Source organism: Carlito syrichta, unplaced genomic scaffold (genome assembly GCF_000164805.1).
Source record: "Carlito syrichta isolate Samal-C Ts95f unplaced genomic scaffold, Tarsius_syrichta-2.0.1 Scaffold169968, whole genome shotgun sequence".
NCBI classification, from domain to species: domain Eukaryota; kingdom Metazoa; phylum Chordata; class Mammalia; order Primates; family Tarsiidae; genus Carlito; species Carlito syrichta.
This window is the reverse complement of record NW_007114064.1, coordinates 54,186-59,286: the sequence shown is the minus strand read 5'-3', so window position 1 is coordinate 59,286 and position 5,101 is coordinate 54,186.

Sequence of the window (5,101 nt, the reverse complement as noted above, 5' to 3'; positions counted from 1 at the left end):
GACCTGCACAGCAGTGGACTACAGCTTTCTGTCAGATCGGCAGCAGCATTAGATTCTCACTGGAGCGTGAACCTTATTGTGAACTGTGCATGAAAGGGATCTAGGTTGCCTGCTCCTTATTTATGCCCAATGATCCCACCTCCCCCCACATCTATGGAAAAATTGTCTTTCCACAAAACTGGTCCGTGATGCCAAAAAAGTTGGGGACTGCTAGTTGACTTCATTAGGGATTATAAAATGGTAACTTTTTACACCATTTCTTCTGCATAGACTTTGCTGGAATACTTCCGTAAGATGGAACATTTCCTTTCATATGGAAAAGGCAGGAAAAAGAGCTTGATTCTTTCCCTTAATTTGCCAAGTTTCGAATGATGGGGTTTTCCTCCTGCATCCTCCAAGGGGGCTCATTGAGTTTGTTATTTTGCATATCATTATGACCTTGTGGATTTAAACATACTTAATGTTTCTATTCCCTGCAGTTATTCTCATTGATGCACAGTGTCCCATACTGATCCAGTGGGGGTTTCTCCAAGTCAGCTGATTTTTTTTTTTTTACACAATCCCATTGGTTTATTGTGTGTAGCTACACTCTCCTTCAATTCCCTCCTGCCCTAAACCAAAATCAAACATTTCTCAAAGAAACCTCAGTTGTCTTTAGTGGGAAAAGGTATTTAGAAACCACAATCTGGGAGCTAGAGGTGCTCATTTTTATCAGTCATTCTTTCTAAGTCTTGCTAGTGGACAGAGTTAGGAGACAAACTTTTCTATATTTTCATATCCTTTTCCCCATGTTCTCAGTATCAACATTTCTTTTTATCTGACAACGCAAACAGGATAGACTCAGAATTAACAAGGGTAGGATTACTGAAAACTGTAAAATGTTTCCAGCTATTTCTATCTTAAGATAAATCCACAAGAGATTAATCAATTTATTGTTTCAAAGTCACTTAAATACTTCCTCTCTGTGTGGTTGTGCTACCAAATAGATACATACATTTATTTATTTCATTTTGCTTTTTGATTTATAGGCATTGTTTTCAGTTTATAATTATGTATATTCTAAAGTCACAGCAATATTATGGGAACATCCATCCCTTTCTTTTTCAGCCTGCTCCCTCCTTTCCACAAAGGTAACTTTAAAAAGAGAAAAAAGTCATTATGACCAGGTGCAGTGACTCATGCCTGTAATTACAGCACTTTGGGAGGTTGAGGTGGGAGGATTACTTGAAGTCAGGAGTTTGAGACTAGCCTAGGCAACACAGTAAGACCATGTCACTATGTAAATTTTTTAAAAAGAGCCTTTAGGCCAGGCTTGGTGGCTCAGCCTGTAATCCCAGCACTTTGGGAGGCCAAGGCAAGTGGATTGCCTGAGCCCGCGGGTTCAAAACCAGCTCGGGCAGCTTGGTGAGACCTCGTCTCCACAATAAATAAAAAATTAGCTGGGCATGGTAGAGCGTGCTTGTAGTTCCAGCTACTTGGAAAGCTGAGGTGGAAGGATCACCTGAGCCCAGCAGGTTGACACTGGGGTGGCCGAGAGCGTGCCACTGCACTCCAGCCTGGCAGCCTGGGCGACAGAGTGAGATTCCAACTAAAAAAAAAAAAGAGCCTTTATTGTCTCAGTTTAAAAATAAAACAAGCCGGGCTCAGTGGCTCATGCCTGTAATCCCAGCATTCTGGGAGACTGAGGCAAGAGAATCACTTGAGTACAGGCATTTAAGATCAGCACAGGCAACATAGAGACCTCTTCTCTACAAAAAAATTTTTTAAAAATTAGCTGGATATGATGGTGCATGCCTGTAGTCCCAGCTACTTGGGAGGCTGAGATGGAAGGATCACCTGAGCCCAGGAAGTCGAGGCTGTGATTGTGCCACTGCACTCCAGCCTGGGTGAGAATGAGACACGGATTCCAAAAGAAAAAAAAGGCAGGCTGGTAGGCAGATACATGTATCTGCTTTAAGTCAAACTGCACTTTCCCTCACCTTGTTTTTTGTTAACGATAATATTCTGGAGCTTACTCTAAAGCAATTTAGATAACTATTTCTCATTCCTTTTACACTTTCACAGTAGTCTACTGTATGGGTATACTGTTGCTAATTCAACCAATGCCGGATTGATGGAGATTTGGGTGTTTTCATTCTTTTGCTATTACCACTATCAGGTCAATGTTGACAAAACAGGAGAACAAGACTGAGAAGGTAATTTGTCCAAGTACACAGATGAAAAACATATTCAGACTAGATTTGGCTGGAGTAGTAAGAAAACTCAAATGAACAGTGGCTTCAACATAATAGGACTGGTACGGTGGCTTGGTTCAACTAGGTCAGGGAGTCAGGCTTCTTCAAACTTGTTCAGCAACGCTTGTCTTCCATACTTCACGGTCCAAGTTGACTGCCCTAGCTCCAGCTGCCACAACCACACTCTAGCCAGGAGGGGTGTGGACAGGGCAAAGGAGGACATGCCCTTGACCCTTAGGGACACCTTCGGAAGTTGAACGAAGCGCCTCTCCTCTCCCCCTCATAAGCTTCTTTGCACCCACATTGAGCTCCACGTGACGTCTAGATCCATGGCGAGTTCCTTTAAACTGGCAGTGAGGGCCTATACACATCTACTCTATGCCTCTGGTGAGCTCCTTTTCTGCAACCCTGGTGAGTTCTCCTAAACCCACAGTGAGCTTCTATACATCCAATGTGAACTCACAGCCTGCATGGTGAGCTCCCTCACTCCCAGGGCAAGTTCTACTCCCGGGATGAGCTGTCTACCCCCAGTGGAACTTCAGTGACGTCAGTGACAACATTGGAACTGTGGAGAGTGCTTTAACACCTGGGGTGATCGTCTACCATGATGGCGCCGCATCTTGAGAACACGTCTCTATTCACGCCGAACCCCTGTGAACGCAAGTGCTTCCCTACACTCGTGATAGGTGCCTCTTCCCCCAGTGGGCTCTGGTCTATACCGTGACCTCCGTGGTGAGCTCCTGTTACCCACGGGGAGTTCTGGGGTGAGTCACAGTGTTGTCATCTACCCTCCCAGTTCTACACCCATGTTCTCAATTACCCCGATGGTTCTTACAGCAAATGTTCATTTTCACCGTCCACCAGATACTCCATCTGCATGAACCACAGCCTTAATTGTCTCCTAAACCAAGCTCATTACTTCTCCAGCACCCCATAAGCCCATGGCTCTCACCTGCTTTCTTAGCTTAATTAACAGAGCGACCTTCATCCAAGATAGAAACCTCAGCCGGCCTCAGGCCCTCCCTTTACCTCCAGCCCAAAAGCAGATACAAAGAGCCAAACGCCCTTGAGCTGTTGTAATTTTTTTAATTTGGGTCCATGGAATCTCCGTTGCCTATCGTAGTTCAGGCCCACTGGTCCTCTTTTGCTTAGATCATTCTGAAGGTCTTTTTTTATTGGACTTGCTGCCTGTCTTTTCCTTTTTACTCTTCCCACCTGTCTTTTGAGGCAATTTCCTAAAAAATAAAAATTCAGCAAGTTGTTAACAGTGGTTAACACTGAAATGGGGGAGGGGATGTCGTCACCGGAGGATAAGAAATTACTAATTCTGACATGTTTGGGTTTTTTTCCTTTACAATGAAAATGTGTGTGTGTGTGTGTGTGTGTGTGTGTGTTTGTTTTTGAGCCAGAGTCTCATTCGATTGCCCAGGCTGGAGTGTAATGGCACACTCATGGCCACTGCAGCCTCGACCTGCTGGGCTCAGGTGATCCTTCCACCTCAGCCTTCCGAGTAGCTGGAACTACAGGCGCGCGCTACCATGCCCGGCTAATTTTTTGATTTATTGTAGAGATGAGGTCTCACCAAGTTGCCCAGGCTGATCTCGAATCCATGGGTTCAGGTAATCCTCTCACCTCCACCTCCCAAAGTGCTGGTATTATAGGCGTGAGCTACCACACCCGGCCTGAAAGTGTGTTTAAGTCAGAAAAATTAATAGATAAAAAAAAATCGTCAGCTGTCTTTTGTATTCAGGATAAATCCCACACTTCATTTGCTTCCCAGTCTCCCACAAAGGGATCTCTCATTCCTCACATCAGGCTGGATTTCCTCATTCCCAACCATGCCTAGCTTTCCCCATCAGGCCATGTTTGCTGGTCCCTCGCTCAACTACCTTCCCCCATCTTCACACACTATGAGACCTGACTCAAGTATAGTGTCCCCTTGGCCTTGTCCTTCTTCCTTGGAGTTCAGTGCAGAACCGGAAAGCACTAAAGGCAGGCAGTCTGAGCACAAATGGACTTGACACAAGGACTCATGCTTACAAAGTCTTTGAAAGGGCTGGAGGAATGGGAATCAGAGACAACTCTGGGTCTACAGAGTTCAAGAACAATCTGCTGAGGAGGTCATTCAGGGATTAGAAAGCTGTCACCACCATAACCACTACTGCATCTCATCACCCACAAAACTGAAAACCAGATGCTAGAATACTGATCTAGTCACTCTAACTGGCTGGCATAAAACTTCCGAATCAGCAGCCACAATAGTAGGAAGGTACCTCTACCTCATGTTGCTTTCCAAACAGAATATGTATTCAGAAAGCTAGCTGCAAGGGAGTCGAGTATTTTTCAGCTTTCTGGCCTCTGCAGTGAAGGACAGGCATACAAGGACGTGAGATAAAAATCAAGTGCCAACTGACGGTATCCAATGCAGAAACTGCTGGAAAAAGTAAGAGAGGTCGGAGCTACAGGTCTTGACCATCAGGTCAAGCAGACTTGGATCCTCAAGATAACAGAAAAACAGGTCTAGATAAGTGACACAACAAACGCCTGGTTTCAGCAAAAAGCCCTCCTTAAAGGATAAAGGTTGGCCACGATATGAAACTGCATTAGTCAAGGTCAACGGCAATGAAAAGCCTGCCAGGGCGTCAAAAAAAGAGAAGGACCTGAGCGACGGGAAAATGCATGTCCAAGAATTGGGCTTTCAGAGTAGGACTCCAGATCGTATTGACTAGAATTTCTCCCAAATCTGTTGTGGTTTATAGAGACTATAAATTGCTCTTAAGTTATCTACAGGGAATAGATCATCGACACCATTTAAAAGGAATCAGTGACAACAATAATGCTTTAGGAAAACATAGGACGCAAGGTAC